Source organism: Moschus berezovskii, chromosome 10 (genome assembly GCF_049115385.1).
Source record: "Moschus berezovskii isolate FMDL1 chromosome 10, NW_MosBer_1.0, whole genome shotgun sequence".
Classification (NCBI taxonomy): domain Eukaryota; kingdom Metazoa; phylum Chordata; class Mammalia; order Artiodactyla; family Moschidae; genus Moschus; species Moschus berezovskii.
The window spans coordinates 36,918,303-36,936,225 of record NC_142469.1 but is presented as its reverse complement, the minus strand read 5'-3'; the positions used below and the strand labels follow the sequence as shown (position 1 = coordinate 36,936,225).

The 17,923-nt window shown below is 41.5% G+C and overlaps 1 long non-coding RNA gene across 1 annotated transcript; it reads left to right on the top strand.

Moving 5' to 3' along the window:
* Positions 1–226: 226 nt before the first annotated feature.
* On the top strand, positions 227–1,756 carry LOC129561201 (uncharacterized). The gene is made up of 3 exons (XR_008686940.2): positions 227–556; positions 795–901; positions 1,396–1,756. It is a non-coding gene; the product is annotated as an uncharacterized LOC129561201 (long non-coding RNA).
* The last annotated feature ends 16,167 nt before the right edge of the window (positions 1,757–17,923 follow it).

Genomic DNA, 17,923 nt, shown 5'->3' with positions numbered 1-17,923 from the left:
TGAATGCTTTCCCCCACTTTCATCATCCTACTTAGTCTGGCCCCACCCGGCTTACGCAACTTGTTTTGTCCTCATCCACCCTTCAGATCTCATCCTCTGTCCGGTCGCCCTGTTGGCCTCATCTTCGTAGACTGTCCCAGGTCTCCTCCTTTCTGATCACTGCTTAGCAGACATTTACCATACACTCTTTCCAAAGCTCACTCTGGTCTCTGGTGTCAGTTTTGTCTCCCTCAGCTCATTTAAAAATGCATCGAGGTCAGAGTCCCTGCCTAATTGTTCTCTCTGAAGCCCCGTATTAGTCAACACAGACAAGGGTGAGCTTTCGCTGGGGTTTCAGGTCTTGTTTCTCTGAGCTGAGACCCAACTCTGAACAGTTGTGACCTGCGTGGGGCAGGGAGGCACAGCGCGTTCTCGGAAGAGGAAGAGGAGCAAGGCAGTGCTGGCCGCTGAGTGGGATGAACGACTCCTGGAAGTCAGTTACACGCTCGTGGAGCAGGGCCTGGGGTGGCCGCTCCTGCCGGCTCTAGTCGTTCCTAGTCTCTTCTCCCTCCAGGCGGTAAGGTGGGGCTAGAGAGGAAACCAAGGCCTGCGGTCCTGCTGGGAAGGAACCCACAGCGCTTCACTGTGTCGGCTCCTCCTGGAAGGGGAGGGCTGTGTGAAGGGGGCATTTACTGCGAGAGATGGTGCTGTGGGAACCCGGCTTGGTGGACACCCATCCAAGCACTGTACCTCCGTGGTAGGAAGGGGGCGTTGCTGTGTCCTCAGGGCAGCATTGCACCTCCTCTCTTTGGCAGAATCCCAGGGACAGAGGAGCCTGCTGGGCTGCCGTCTATGGGGTCGCGCAGAGTTGGACACGACTGATGCGACTTAGCAGCAGCAGCAGCAGCAGCATGGCAGTGAGGTGAGACATCAGCCAAAGAATGATGACTAGTTCTGCCTCCCGGGGAAGCGCCAGAGAGGGGCAGCCAAGCACGTCCTCCTGGGGAAGGCCCCTGCCGACCTGCTTGTTGCCCCTTCTTCAGCCTGCTCCCTCCTTCTCAGGGACCTGCTGGTCCACACACACTCCACTCTTCAGAGTACCTGGTGGCCCCCAATCGTGGGTCAGGCCCCCCGACCCTGAGCTGCAGGATAGAACCCTGCGTCCCAGTTCAGGGCCTGGACAGGCGTGGGGGTGGCAGGGGCAGGGCAGCCGCACTGTGAACAAAAGAGCCTGCATGTCTGACTGTCTCCCTCCACCCTGGGACTCCAGGGGGCCTGTGGTGGGCCCGAGCTTGGACTGCTGACTGCAGGGTGGGGTACGGGGCGGGTGGTGGAGGTGAAAATGTTCAAATTTCTTGCAAAAAAGTCACCTTGTTTTAAGATGTTTGCCCTCTGTTACTCTGCTCTGGAGCACAGCTTCCATTTTCAGCCCTGTTTTTGGGCTCATTGGCACGAGCTATGCACCTGAGGTGAAAGAGGTGGAAGGAAATCCTTCTGATCCTAACGGAGCCTCCACTTAGTGTTCTGCAGAGCCCTTCACAGAAGGCGTTTTACAGCTGCCACACTCAGGAGGAGGTGAGAGCCTCGAGGGGGGCTGACTCCCCACAGGGTCTCCAAGGACTCACCTGCATGCCTCTCACTCGTGCCCTCACCCACCCCCCTCCTGGCCTGTCTCCTCACCGTTCCTTGACCTTCATGCCCTGTTGTATCTTTTATTGTTATTGTATCTTTTTTAAAAAATATTTTTTATTGTGGTAAAAGTCACATAAATTAAACATACTATTTTCACCATATTTAACTGTACAGTTCAGTTGCTCTAAGTACATTCACATTGTTGTGTAGCTCTCACCATTGTCCATCTCCTGAAGTTTCCATCTTCCTAAACTGAAACTTGGTCCCCTTTAAACACTAATCCCCATTCCCCCGTCCCCTCCCCCTCAGTCCCTGGCACTTACCAGTGTACTTTCTAACTATGAATTGCACTATTCTATTCTAGGTACCTCGTATAATGGAGTCCAATAGTATTTATCTGCACCTACTGTATGCTGGGATGCATTTTTAAGGTTAACTTGTCTAACAAACAGATTGCACCTTCTTTTTCTTCCTCCTGTGTTATACAGTAGATTCTCATTGGTTATCTATTTTATACATACTAGTGTATATGCGTCAATCCCAGTCTCCCAAGTTATCGCCTCCTTCCTCCATTGTATCTTAAATCCTTTGCTCTAGCCAGTTGCTCTGCCTGGAACACTCTTCTCCTGGATGACCCAAAAAACTCCCTGCCTAATTCTTCACATCCTTCATGCTTTTCCACCAGTCTCCCATTCTCCATGGTGGTCCACCCTGACCACCTGATCTTCATACTACAACGTGTACAGAAGGTATCATCCCCGGGTCTTGTGATGTCTTAATCTTGTCCCATTTTTATATTTTCCTATCTTTCTCATCTTCTTTATATTTTCCTATCCTCCCATCCATAAGTTGCTAAATAGTGTCTGACTCTTTGTGACCCCTTGAACTTCAGCATGCTAGGCTTCCCTGTGTCCTTCACTATCTCCTGGAGTTCGCTCAAACTCATGTCCATTGAGTCGATGATGCCAGCCAACCACCTCATCCTCTGTCGTCCCCTTTTCCTCCTGCCCTCAGTCTTTCCCAGCAGCAGGGTTTTTTTCAATGAGTCAGCTCTTCGCATCAGGTGGCCAAAGTATTAGAGCTTCAACTTTAGCATCAGTCCTTCCATTGAATATTCATAGCTGATTTCTTTTAGGATAGACTGGTTTGATCTCCTTGCTGTCCAAGGGACTCTCAAGAATCTTCTCCAGCACCACAGTTCAAAAGTGTCAATTCTTCAGCACTCAGCCTTCTTTATGGTTCAACTCTCACATCTGTACATGACCACTGGAAAAATCATAGCTTCGACTAGATGGACCTCTGTTGGCAAAGTGATAGCTCTGCTTTTTAATATGCTGTCTAGGTTTATCATGATTCCTTATTTATGAAATTTTCGTTTTCTGCTAGTGGCCTGGTTGTCCACTGCTGTCTCTGAAGTGCCTGGCATTGTGACTGGCAGGTGGGAGGCACTCAGTCATGGCTTAGGGATCAATTTAATGAAAGGTCACCCTCGCCTGGATCGAGACAGAGACAGAGCTGGATTCGAACTCTAAGAACTCATCTCAGAACCCAAAGTCTGTAGAGGTAGAGAGCAGGCTATTGGCTGTTAATTGGATTTCCCCATCAGACTGCTACTCCTCCACAGCAGGGATACCAGAGACTGTGAACACAGTGCCTGGCCTTGCTTTTCCTGGTTGACAGGTTTGCTGGCATCTGGAGGTGGTGGCACACTCCTGGTCACAGGGCACCAAGCTCTGTGGTCCTCAGGAATGTCCTGAATGAGTTTTTCAAAACAACACAAGCTGCTAGGCCCATGCTGTGTGCTCAAAACACAAGCTTGCAATCTCTCCAAGTCATACACCTGTCAAATCCAGAATTGGCTCCTGGCCTTGCTTGAAGGATTTGCTCTTTAGGAAATGATGGAGGGAAACAGCTGGGGCTTGAAGGCCTGAACTGGAGGTATCAGGGTAGCACAGAGGCAGAGAGGATGAGAGAAGCCGGTGGAGCAGGGGCGGCAGGTATTACCCGAGAGGCTGCTCTCTGGGCAGAAATGCAGCTGAGCCCTAGAGGGCTGAGATGCGACAGTGGTTTTGTCATTTTTGTTTTTAATGAGGGTCTGGGGATGGAGACCACGAGGAAACTCTATAATATGGGGGTAGACTTGGGTCAGTTGGGGTCCACTGGCTTAAAGGATGAAGACATCTTCCTGCTCGTTTCATAATCAGTTTCCTCAGAACAGCTCCCCTAAACTCCATTTACCTGGTCCTTTTACTTGTTATGCTGTGGTTCTGGTTTCTATTTTCTTTTTTCTTGTTTTTGTTCCTGTTATTAGCTGACTTACGTTGGCATTAAGGAAGTTTTCTTCCTAATCTCAGTGGCTTGGTAATAGAAAGTTACACATGGTTTGGATTCTGGGTGAAAGGGAACATTTGTATTTATTCTCATACTTACTGGTTATGTTAGTGTTTCTAGGATAGCTCCAGAATTAATGTTTTAATGAACACTCCAACTGCTAGGAACACCATTCTGGAACATATTAACCCAGTCAGAGAACTGCCAGTTAGGCTGGTATTTGGTCAACAACAAGCATTTTCTTCCCCACAAAAGAGAGTAATGGAGTTAATTTACCATTTCCTAGCTTATGGCATCTATCTCAACATAAATCTCTATATAGAGATCGATTGCACATATAACTATAAAACAGAGTATTGGGGGGAAATATTATGATGAGGAAAATCAGAACAGAAGCACAAATCAGGCCTGGCTGATGACATACAGGCAACCAATACATGTTCTCAGGAACAGCATTTAGAAAATGGACTTAGGAACTTCCTTGGCGGCCTAGTGGTTAAGACTTCTCCTTCCAATGCAGGGGGTGTAGGTTCAATCCCTGGTCAGGGAGCTAAAATCCCACATGCCTACAGCCAAAGGGCCAAAACACAGAACAGAAGCAATATTGTAACAAATCAATAGATTTAAAATATGGTCCACATCAAAAAAAATATTAAAAAAAGAAGAAAATGGACTATAATGAAAATAAATCACCTCTCTCTGATTTTTCATTGCAGATAATCTCAGTATTTGGAATGAGTGTGTCATTGTTTCAGTCAGCTCTGGGTAATTCTGGGTGATTTAGTCTTGCTCCCAGTGGATATACATTTTCTGTTCACGAGTTACTTTGTAACAGAAGTGCATCTTCGGATTGAGACTGTCACCTTTTGATGACCTAACAAGTAAATAAAACAATTTTTTAAAATAGCATCCTGGTGACCTGGGAAAATCTGCTTGGCTTCCTGAAGTGTGTAGCTCACCTGGATGCAGTTTGCCCCTGGCCCCAGACTGCTTGGTCTAGCAGAAAGCACACAGGGTATTGATATAGTAGCAATCTCCTTCTTCATATGAGCATCTCATCCTTGGTATTCTCACAAAAGCTCCCAGATGAATAAAAAAGAGACTCAACTTCTTCACCATATGTTAACTGGGATCACAGAAGAAAACTGAACACATTTAGTGGAATTCTCCAGATCCAAATAGTGCAGTGAAACACTCGAGAGTGCCTAGGTTAACTGAGCTACTTGTTTTTAATTTGTTAACTGTAGCATCTATCTACAACAGTGGTTTCTAGTCTTTTTCAGGTCACAGACTCTCTTTCTCCCACTTTGGGAATCTGGTTAAAGTTTTAAATTCTCATTTCTGAAAAATACACATAGAGGTATACCCTCATTTTTGAAAGTTCACGTTAGGCCATTTTAACGAAGACTTACATCAGTTCTTGTTTTCACTAGCCGGAAGAAATCCAAGGAGGATTTCTGATTTTACAAAAAAGACAGAAAGTGAAAATAGCATTCAGCACATGTCTTGCAGTGAGCTGTTACAGAGGCAGCTCACACCTTGAGCAGCAACAATGTCACCCCAAAGCTCCTTCCCTGGGAACCATGCTCAGCATCTCAGCATCCAGGCACCATAGCTTTGAACTGTGTCTGTGAGCATCTGGGCTTTATCTCAGTTTGTGTATCCATTAGCAAGATGCCTCCTAAGGTAATTGCTTCTTTGCTTACACCATTTCGGCTCACAGAAGGTTTTTCAGATAACAGGGAATCCTATACACTCACAGGCCCCATTCATAGACTCTTAGGCCAAAAATTGCTCATCTGACACCATGCCAGAAATCTCTTGTGTTTATGTTCTTTGGTGTGCTCTCTAGAAATGTGCTAAAATTGCTGTTCATATTGAAACATGTACACATACTAAAGATATATAAACATGAAGACACTTGAGAGTCCCTTGGATAGCAAGGAAATCAAACCAGTCAATCCTAAAGGAAATCAACCCTGAATATTCATTGGAAGCACTGATGCTGAAGCTCCAATACTTTGGCCACCTGATGCAAAGAGCCAACTCATTGGAAAAGACCCTGATGCTCAGAAAGAGGGAAGGCAAGAAGAGAAGGGGGAAACAGAGGATGAGATGGTTGCATGGCCTCAGCAGCTCAATGGACATGAGTTTGAGCAAATTCTGGGAGATAGTGAAGGACAGAGAAACCTGGTGTGTTGCAGTCCATGAGGTCACAAAGAGTTGGACATGACTTAGTGACTGAACAACAACATATATACATATATGACACTTTCCCTATTAGAATGAATAAATGAAATAATATATGAAAAGATATATCATAAAAAGCCAAATTGAGAACGTTGATATTATTGTTCCTATTACTTGAATTGGCCATTTAAAATTTAGCACTAAAACTTTAGCTTCATATTGCAGCAGATAGTATCTTTTATGGAAACTGCTCTAACATATGACCTTTTACATTCTTATAATCCAGACTGCCTCTTGATTTTTATTTCACTCTAATCAAGTATTTAAAAAGTCATGACATACCTGCTCACCAATCTTTGTGGGACAGGTACTTTTGGGGTGTGTACTGTATGTGAAGTCTTTTTCATTCTGTGAAAAAAACCACTTCTCCATAGTACTTTGATGGGCCTGCACCTTACTGTAACTCTAATACAGTTCCTGACAAAAGCAATTAAATTCTGACCTGAATTAGAAATCTTATTAATTACACTTGATCGATCAATTGCTTGTTTGTTTCACTGATTTCTTGTTATAAACTGATTATAGACCATTAGTGTTCATTAATATACCAAATTAGATTTCACATCTTCTTCATTATGCACTGGAAATAACACCAGTTCACACTTTGATAGGGTCTGTTAAAATGAATGCCTGTTGTAACCATACTCTCCTATGTGATTCTGGAAGTAGATAAACCACTCAAGAACAATTTATGAGCTTGCTAATTCTTTTTTTTTTTCCTGCTCCTTGCCTTTAGCAGTAATATACAGCTTTGATATGGAGAGCCCTCAGGAGAGCTGTCTCAATGAAATTCTTAGAGTAGGGAGGAAAATAACTTATGTGAAGGATAACTTTATTCCAGCATATGTTTTATGGAGAGTGAGACTTTGGCTTAACATTTGGGGAGGAGGGATACTGAATGGGGAGAGCTGGGAGTTGGAGAAACACACAGAGAAGAGTAGGGAGAGAAACAATATTTCCTATTTTGAAAACTAGCATCTCAGTTCAGGAGAATCAAATTTGAACTAATGGACTCATGAAAAGTTTTTGTTAAAGAAAGACCTCTCAGTATGCATATTTGTTGAATGCATGAAAGAGCAGGTCCCATCTGTAGATAGGGATTGAATTTAGAAGGAAAGAAACCAAAATTATATTTACAGTTAGTCCATTGGGGCTGCTATAATAGAATACCATGGACCTTCATTTCTCACAGTTCTGGGCTGTTCGAGATTCTGAAGATTCAATGTCTTATGAAGGCCTTCCTCCTGGTTCACAGATGACCTTACTGCTGTGTCTTCCGTTGGTAGGAGAGATGAGAAAGCTCTCTGAGGCTTGGGATCTCTTCTTATAAGGACACTTGCCCTTATAAGAGGTCATGAGGGGCTCCACCCTTATGACCGCATAACTTCTCAAAGCCCCACCTCCAAGTACTATTGAATTGGGAGTTAGGTTTCAACATATGAATTTGAGGGACACATATTCAGTCTATAGTACATACTCATTTATTAGGTGCTTATTATATACTATGAGCTAGAGGCAAAGATGAATATGCATCATTATAGTATTTTCTATAAAAAGGAAAACATACCTTAAATATTGTTTTCTAGCAATCAATTTTGGACTTCAAAGTTGTTTCAATTTGTCGCCTAGTACTAGACACTTGTCTTACCCAATCTCCTAAATTGGTATTTTGGTTTTTTCAACTTTTATAAATGATACAGAGTAGCAACTAACAGAGAAAATAATTTAGCAAAATGAGAAAAACTCCACTCCCAATTCTGGAAAAAAAAAAAAAAAGACCAAAAGAACCTCCCAAAAAGCCAAAACACTGTTCTACAATAAAATGATCAAACTTGGCAACAGTGACTGAGGATATTATTTTTTGACCAAATTATAATGCAGACTGGCCTTAATTGTTTTTGATAGATTGTTTTGGTCTAAATCACTAGTGGAGAGAGATAGACTGGCACAAATAACTGCAGTATAATGTAATAAGTACACCCATTTAGGCTTATCCAAGATACTAATACATCAGAAAGGAAGAAGACAAGGTTAAGAGAGGTTCACAGGTAACGTTTGAACTGGACTTAGCAAAGTAGGCATATCCATCTAAACCCAGCCAAGAATGCAGAGAAAAATACTCCAAAATATCTCTAAATAATTAAAAAAAAAATCATAGGATTCGATGATGCTAAGTATTATTAAACTAATAGAGTCAGTGTTTTGAAAAAAAATCTAAGTTCTCTCTCTTGAAAGATCATTTAGTTTTCATCATTTTTATGTTCCACTAAGTAGGATATAAAACTAAGCTGATGTATATGGGTTGGCAGATAAAGGCTTAGAAAAGTGCTACTATTAGTCATGTGAAAATCTGGAGTTAAGATCAATTGTGATCCAAAGCAGGGTAGCCAAAGTTTAATCACTGACATCTGAAAAAGATCATTTTGATGGCCATGCTTTTTTCAGGTTTTATTTCAGGTTCATCTGTCCCTCTATTCTCTGAGAACAGGTGCTTCATGGACTCACATATTTCCTTCTCTGAAGCCTATTCTTTGACTGAAAGCACATGCTAAGCTTTTTGGATCTTCCATGGATGGGCAAATGTGACTTCTCACCAGCAAGTTCATCACTAAGATATGAAGGCTCAAAAATACATTCAATATTTTTGCTCTGCACCTCAGGGAGGACTCATGGATCGTTGCAATCAAGGCTCTCAATCTATTAGTTTTTAGCAGCTGGTAGCCTTAAGGCTTATTTTTTTTTCCATGAGGATCTCACAAGCTAAGTGGAGGTTCCAAATGGTGAGTCTCAGTTCAGTTCAGTCGCTCAGTCGTGTCCGACTCTTTGCGACCCCATGCTAGCTGTAGTTAATTTGGTGACATTTACCTGTTTCCTCTCATATCTATTCCTTGAGCTTCTTAAGGTTAACTCTGCATCTCAGGGAACTTTCAGTTCTCAGACTCCTTTGTTCTGCTTTCCTGGTAGTCTTGGCCATCTTGACCAATGGGAAGCATTGGTAAAAGACTGTGAGGTAGAAGAAAGGAAGAAGCCAGGGTATTTTTCCTACTCATTGTGCTTTAGTGCTGGCTGGAGAATCCCAGGGACGGGGGAGCCTGGTGGACTGCCGTCTATGGGGTCACACAGAGTCGGACACGACTGAAGTGACTTAGCAGCAGCAGCAGCAGCAGCCATCGCTGTGTCACCTTCATGATTCTAGCTTCTCCTGGACTGTTCCTTCCCACTGTGGTCTCCGTTTCTGCTGAGTCCTCCATTGTTGATCTCACTCATGCTCTGATCTTTTCTGCTCTCTTGTAGCATCAACTCCACCTTGTGTCTTTCCCCCTCCTGCCCAGAGAGTGGCCTATTGCAGTTGCTAATTTCTGAACTGCCATCAGAATTCACCATCCACTGTTTGATGTCTCAGCTCTTCTATCAGCAATGTAACACATTCTTTGTGTTAAATTTCTTCTTTTGGAGACTGAGTGGTTTCTGGTTCCCTGGCTGACCCCACTTGTAATAATTACAAAGATAATGACCATAGAAGAAACTGGAGGATTTCTCACTTTAAACAAACCTCTTCACAATGTGATGCCTGCTTTTGAGAGTCTAGGGATCTTGTATTGTAACCATGAGAATCACAGAAAAAAGAAGGTTTTGCCAACTTCCTTTGAGATGTGGGGCATATCAGCAGTTTCACCAAAGGTCTCAGGGAAGCTCCTAAAATGTACTGAGGAGCCACCAAGTAACCTCTGTACAGTGGAGCAGTAATTGACACTTGGTCTTGGATTTTTATCTCACGAGGTAAAATACAATCTCATTGCCAAATGGATTTTTTTTCTTGCTTCCAACTTTTTACAAAAATATCATGGGCAAAAATGTAATACAGCATATATTTGTAAAGTAAGGGAGGAGTATGTATGTCTCATTTTTCCCTTCACACCTTTTACTCCAAAATAGAATAAAACATTTATTTTACAGCGTATTCAAGGCTCATTTTAAACAGAATAGCTTCTACAGTTAATCAATGGATAAAGACTCTGGAGAAGTCTTTGCTTTTGCTCAGACGTGCTGAATATCCTATTTAAAGAATGAGCTGTGTACGTGAGCCAAGAATGCTTTTTGGTTTGGCAGCCTTTATCTGATCTCTGGGAGAGGTTAAAAGCCCAGATACACAATGTGGAAATTTTGAAATTTCTCCTTAATGCACTCATCATTGTATGAGGAGACAGGAAGAAAACTAAATCTATTCTATACCGTTTTTACAACAGAAAAGTAAATCGAAGATCTTGTGAAAATTCATTATATTTATTTACCTTTTAATCATGTTTTTGATGTATTATATGCTTTTATCTAGTGTTTAAAAGAAATTGTGTACACTGATTGATAATCACGACAAAAGTCGTTTTCGGATTTTCAGGGACTGATTACTCTGAGACCTCTTGCTATTCTCCCTCTCAGTTATTTGCTTATGTATATTAGCACTTCCACCAGAAATAAAAGAAGACAAGAAGATAAGGTTGATGACAGTGAAAATTCTAGCTAGCCATTTTGTCACATGTTATTATCGCTGAAGAAAGGCCAGCTTGGGAAAAGGAAGATGAACTTATTAGGAAGAATATAACAATGTAATTATTAAGGGATTTGCTTGACTCCTAAAATTCTTGATCCTATCTCTAGAGAGGATTACAAAAAGGGCTGCGGCAACTGCAGAGGAGTTCTTCCTCCTTTACATCACCGACAGTGTCTTCCATGTATTACACTGACCAGAAGAAGCCAGTCTCAGATGTGCGAGCAGCCTTTAACTACGATGGCTCAGATAAAAAACCCCACCCCCTCTAAAAATAAACAAGCAAGCCTGATCCTAATGGTGAGAGAGTATCTGGTGTGTCTGCTGATCTCACCAGCAGTGGATAGTCCAGAATCAATTAAAATGGAGGAATACAGCTTGGGATCCTGTGGGTTTTCCCTGAGACAACTGATATATTTTGAACATACTAAGAGATGAGAAAACTGTTCTATCTTTGGTGAGTTTACTGTTGCAAGTACAGTGATGAAAATTTTCTAATGACAGCTTATAATTAGGTATCTCACAGTTAAGGTAAACATGAGATTACCCACTAAAAATAGAGTCCGCATTCAATCTTGCAGATAGAAGTACCACTTTGCGTTAGTAGGGCCTAGCAGAGGCTGTGTTCTGTTGCAGGCAAACTCAAGATGAAAATCCTGTTTTTATTTTTTCAACAAAAGTTTGAGACTTTTCCTTCATAACACTTTGTTTGTATGTGCTAAGTTCCTTCAGTTGTGTCTGACTCTTTGCTACCCTTTGGACTGTAGCTCTCCAGGCTCCTCTGTCTGTGGGATTCTCCAGGCAAGAATATTGGAGCGGGTTGCCATGCCCTCCTCCAGGGGATCTTCCCAACCCAGGGATCGAACCCCTGTCTCTTATGTCTCCTGCACTGGCAGGTGGGTTCTTTACCACTAACGCCACCTGGGAAGCCCTTAACACTTTGTTCAGTCTTTGCCACATGTTCTCTGAGTGCCTTCTAGTGCAGGATGGAAGGATGCAACCAGACTGAGAACAAATACATGCCAGATGCCACATTAAGCCTTGTATTTTTATTCATTAATAAGCCATGGCAGCTTTCTTTTGAAATCTTATGTATTTTTGCATATTTGCCACTTTTCTAGCCTCCAGCTCTGTTCAAGCAAGAAGCAAGTCTAACTTGCTAGGAACCTGGGATAGTGTCGGAAACACTCTGGGAGCTTAATGAATGTCTGTGGAATGAATGAGTAAAAAATAATGACCCGAGAGTGTGATGCATGTGAATAGGAGTTTGCATAAAGTCCTTTGGAGACTCACAAGAAGCAAGAACAAATTGGGGGAAGAGAGAGGCAGACAGGTCACAAACATGTAAATTGAGACTTAAAGGTGAGTAGACATTTTCCCAAGAGCAGTAGAATACAGACAGGGAGGGCCATTTCAGGTGGAGTCCAAAAAGTGAAAGTCAGCAGGGGTGTGCTAGGGGAGGGGAGGGGAACTGTGTGTACTTTGTTAGGCAGAATCTAGGGCAGAAATGCAAGCCCCTCTTTAGAAGTGAACAGTTTTCTTCACTGGTGGGGAGTACTAAATGAAAAGACGTCACTCTGACATAATTCATGTCCTCAATGCTATAGAAACTCTTGTAGTTTCTTTTCTTTTTTCTTTGTGAAGGCAGGGGACAGGTAACTGGACTCTCAATCAAAATCACTTTATGAATTTGTCTTTGAAAGGATGTGATTAGTTTTAAATCACTATAAGTACATTTAAACATTTAAGCTGAGGAGCTTCCAGTTCAAGATGGTAGAGTAGAAGGATGTGTGCTCATCTCTTCCTGCCAGAGCACCGAAATCGCAACTAGCTGTTGAACAACCATTGACAGGAGGGTGCTAGAAGCCACGAAGAAAAGATACCCCATGTCCAAAGACAAGGAGATGCAATGAGATGGTAGGAGGGGCACAATCACGATAAAATCAGATCCCATAGTCACCGAGCGGGTGACCCACAGGCTGGAGAACAATAACACCAAAGAAGTTCTCCCACTGTGAAGGTTCCAGGCCCCAAGTCAGGCTTCCCAGCCTGGGGATCTGGCAAAGGGGCTGGGGATCCCCAGGGAGTCTGACCTTGAAGGCCAGCAGGGTTTGATGACAGGACTTCCACAGAACTGGGGGAAGACTTTTGGAGGGCACAAACAAGCATGTAAGCTGATCTTGGAAGCAATACTGGCTCTTTCAGAAATTATTTCAGCAATCCTTCCTAGTCCATAAAATTGATTTTGTTGGTTTCCAAAGCTACTTTTGGATGAAAACAAAACTATACTTCTATTTAAAAGCAGTTCTTAACTTGCAGTCACTGTTTTATTTTCATGGCATCATTTGAATACATCAATGACACAACTGATAATAGTGCTCTTACTAGAGTGGCAATCAAGCAGGTTGATCTCTATTTCTTTTCTTCTATAAATGCTAAAATAAAACCGCCTGTTCTTTAATAAAAAGTATGCGGAAAAGTCAATTAGTGCAGCATACTGGTGTGAAGAAAGAGCTGGATATTTCTGTTCTCATCTCAGAAAATAAGAGCTAAACTCTGACCTTGGAAGATGAGCAATAACATGTGTTTGAAGCAGTCTGATCGAAGGACGGCATCCAAAAAAGCCTAGGGTAGTTGGAAACCGCAAGCAAAATAATAGCAAATGTGTTGTCATAACAAAACAAGCTGGAGGCTTCCCAAGGTAAAGGAGAGATTTTTTTTAGCTCTTTATAAAGCTAGAAATAGGGACTGGGATTCAGGGATTGAAGCATAATCCTACCAGGTACAGATATAAGAACATGTTCATATATGAGCTGTATTAGTCCTCATGATGTAGGTGTTATTATTCCCATTTTACAGATGAGAAAAGTAAGGTTCTGATGTCTTATAATTTGGGTGCGGTGGTCTCAAGTCCATGCATGGAACATTCATTCCTTGCTTGTGTATTGCATTTCCTTCTCCACCATCCACAACAGACATTACTGAAGATACAGCCTAGCTGCTCCACCTGGGCTGATCACTCTTCTCATTTTACAGATGAGGAAACTGAGATGTAAAGGCTTTAAGGACTTGTTTCAAATCATACAGGAAGTTAATGCTATATATAGCCAAGTCTAGAATTCAGTTGTCTTGATTCTTAGTGAAATCTGCTTGCCACTGGCCCGACTATACCTATGTTCTTCTTCTCTACTGCATTATATAAAAAAAGAGACTAGATGGATTTTTAGTGGTGGTATTTAAAATATATAAGATTTTGCAGCTCCTGGCCAACAGTACATTAAATCACAAAGTTATCCATCTGGAATAGCAGATAGCAAGGTGAACAGTACTTAAAATGTACTTAGGGTTTATTTAACTAGTGAGGCTGAAGTGTTGTATTGACTGGCAGGGTGGTGGTGAGGTTTTGCACAAAGAAGGAAGAGACAGTTCGCTAGTCCTTCTGTCACTTACTAAATAGATGCCTTGGGTCCCAAGAGTCAAAGCTGTCATGCCCATGATACAGGGCCAACAGCACCGTGCCTGCCTTACGAAGTTGGTATGGTGACTTCTCAGCTTAGTTCTAAGGGGCGATTTGAAAAGTGGTTCTACTTTCTACCAACAACTACAAAAATTGAAAGTTAGGAACAAAGTTCCTAAAAATTCGGTGAGTGAGAATCATCATTTCTCCTAGGAGAGTCAAAAAACAAAACAGAATAGAACAAACAAAACAAAAAACTCTTAGGTGCCAGTCATTTTTTGGGAAAATGTTACTTGAAAATCAGTACATTTTATGGCCCTTTGGGCAGAATTATGAATTAATGTGTGTTCATAGCCTAAGGCCAAAATAACCCAGGATGTGGAAAAGTTGCTCTGCATCTATCACTGTTTTTCTTTAAGCTTTCATGGTAATTTGCATTCACTGGGGAATTAAATGAATCTGTAACACAAGTTTACGTTAATTTATTAGTAAGTAATGGCATGTTTTAAGGGGATTCAAAGTGATCATAACAATGACTAGTCAAAAAATCTTTGGTGATTAGCATTACAATGAATGTAAAAATAGGGCGAGGGGGAGGGGCAAAGGTGGGTATGGATGGAAATGAAGGTGCTTTTCAGAGGTCATTTTCAAGAACACCTTATACATTCACGTGACACATGGCCCACTAGGAATTCTGTGTACTCTGGACAAGTGAAAGCCATGTTAAAATTCAAGAAAAACAGAAGAAACAATTTAAGAATTGACTTTAAAAGCAGCTATTGGGAGAAGCAAGCAAATGGAACAGTCACTGGATTAAAAATTGGGGTGACTGAAGTTAATACTTTTAAGATTCCTTCAATAAGAAAGAGTTGTTTAAAAATCCAATGCAAATCTGTTTCTCAAAGATTTAGGTGTATGGCTTGCTACTTAGAAATGCTTTTGTAAAAGTTCGAATTTATGTTTCCAAAGTGATCCAAATTTTGTTTCAGGTTGTTGCTGTGCTTAAACCTTGAAGTAGAAATAAAAACTCAGAAGGTACATATGCTTGTCATGACTTGCTAATTATTTCTTTGCTATTTTAGGACTTCCACCTACTTATAATTGTGGCTCTTGACTTTAGAATGGATGGGGATTACAGAAAGAGCTCACTAAACATGGATATTCCAGGCCACCCCCGAATTTTGATTTGCTTAGTTTAGGCTAATGCTCTGGAATATGCAGTTTAACAAGACTTACAAGAGATTCTGGCACAGGTGAACTGCAGCCGACACCTTGAGAAATATAGCCTTAGACCAGTTTCCAACAGTAAACTCTGAATTTACACTTTTGGAGTGGGCTGGTTGGATATAATGTACGCTCTCATGTATTGTTCTTATAAGCATAAATCTCTGTGTCTGGTAGCACAGAGCCAGGACAGAAAACAGTTCCTGACCTTGGGAGAATTTCCCAGTTTCCTCATATTTAAAATAAAAGAATTGGAATAAATGCTGTCTAGACTCCTATGTAGTTCTAATACTTTATGTGCATATCTGATGCTTGGCAAATATTTTGTAAAGATTATGACTCATGTATTGGCCAATGTAGATGGAATGAACCAGAAGAAACAGAAATCAGTCTTTGGGCCATTAAATCAGTTAAAAAGATTAAAAAGAAAATTATCTTCATCCCCTTCTGAGTCCCCCCAGATGTCAGCCACAACCTAAGGAACTAGAATGGCAATTAGATCTATGAACTCAGGCTTAAATAAATTAAAAGATCTATATTGTTTTATTAAAAATTTAAGCAACAGTCTATGTATAATTGGGCTTCCTTGGTAGCTTAGTTGGTAAAGAATCTTGCCTGCAATGAAGGAGACCTGGTTTTGATCCCTGGGTCAAGAAGATCCCCTGGAGAAGGAAATGGCAGCCCACTCCAGTATTCTTGCCTGGGAAATCCCTTGGGCAGAGGAGCCTGTTGGGCCACAGTCCATAGGGTCACAGAATCAGACCCGACTTAGTGACTAAACCACCACCACCACCTACACATAATTATGAGAAATTAGATGTATTGATTGCCAAGTTGTCACTTCTGTATGGATGGTTGACATTAGTATAAAAAAAAATCATGTTTAAAATCTTTTTAAGTAATCCTGTCACCAACAGAGTAAACAAAACCAACATCATTTGTGTTACAAATTGAATTCAGAAGGTTCCCTTTTGATTAACTCTATGTTAAGTAAAAAAAAAAAAAAAAAAACTATTTGCTTGATGGTATTGAAATAGGTTCTTTTTATGATATAGTGACTGGGAGATTAAGCTACAGAAAACAATAGTAGGCTATTCAAATAGAAACACTGAAAAAAACTCAATATTGGAGAAATCACGGCTTACAATTTTTTTGGTATGTATTTTACACATATATACACAGTACCTTAATGATATAAATGGTGTAAAAAAACATCTGTTGGTTGAAGGTTATTCCAGTCATAAATATTAATTTACTCTATATTTCCCTAAAACTACTATGTGTGCTAAGTTGCTTCAGTTCTGTCCAACTCTTTGTGACCCCATGGACTGTAGCCTCCAGGCTCCTCTGTCTATGGGATTCTCCAGGCAAGAATACTGGAGTGAGTTGCCATGCCCTCTTCCAGGGGATCTTCCCAACACACGGATCAAACCCATGTTTCTTACATCTCCTGCATTGACAGGTGGATTCATTACCACTAGTGCCACCTGGGAAACCCCAAAACTACTATAGGTAGCAGTTTTAAAAACTGCCCATTCTTGTGATTAGTTATTTAAAACAATAGCAGGTAATACTGGTACTTAGTATTTTTTTTTTAAATGTACTACTTATTAAGACATTTGTAAAGAGCTGTAGCAAAGCCTATGAATACAAGGTAGAATTTCTTTCATTCATTCACCCGTTAACCAAAGATTCACTGTGTACACCAGGTATGAGATGCCACCCGAGGCACTGAACCCAATAAAGTAACTTTCTGTTCACATGGAGCTTAAATTCTAAGAGGTCAGACAAGAGACACATAAGGAAAACAATTATGTTACATGACAAATCTAAATAGAAAGTAAAACAGAGTAAGGGGCAAAGGGTGATTAGGAATTTTATATTGATTTGTCAAGGAATCCACTCTGATGAGGTGCTAATTAAACAGAGGCCTGAATGAAGTGAGGATGAGCCAGAAGAACAGCTGGGAGAGATCTGGGCAGAGAGAACAACAGCCCAAATGTTTAAAACATTTTAAAAAGTACAACCTGAATCCGAAAAACATCACCTTTTAAAAAAAATATTGGACATTCTCCTGTAGCTTAAGTTGTTCTTTTCTATTAAGCCTCTTTGATCACTCAAATCCTAGTGACGTCCTTCTCTTCTGACATCTTAGCTTGTCATTTAACACAATGAAATGTTCTGTTTCACTGGTGGTGGTGGTGGTGGTGGGTTTGATCTCAACTGGACTGTCAACTGAAGAACAAGGACCGCTGACTGATGTCTCCCTGGTGGTCTGGTGGTTGACAGTCTGCCTGCTAAGGTGGGGGACACGGGTTTGATCCCTAGTCTGGGAACTGGGATCCCCCATGTCTCGGGGTGACTGAGTTCCCATGCAACAACTACTGATCCCACGGGCCAGTTACTGAAACCTGTGCATTGAGAGCCCAAGCTCCAAAACAAGAGAAGCCACTGCAATGAGAAGCCAGAGTGCTACAACTAGAGCTTTTTTGCTTTCGCTTGCT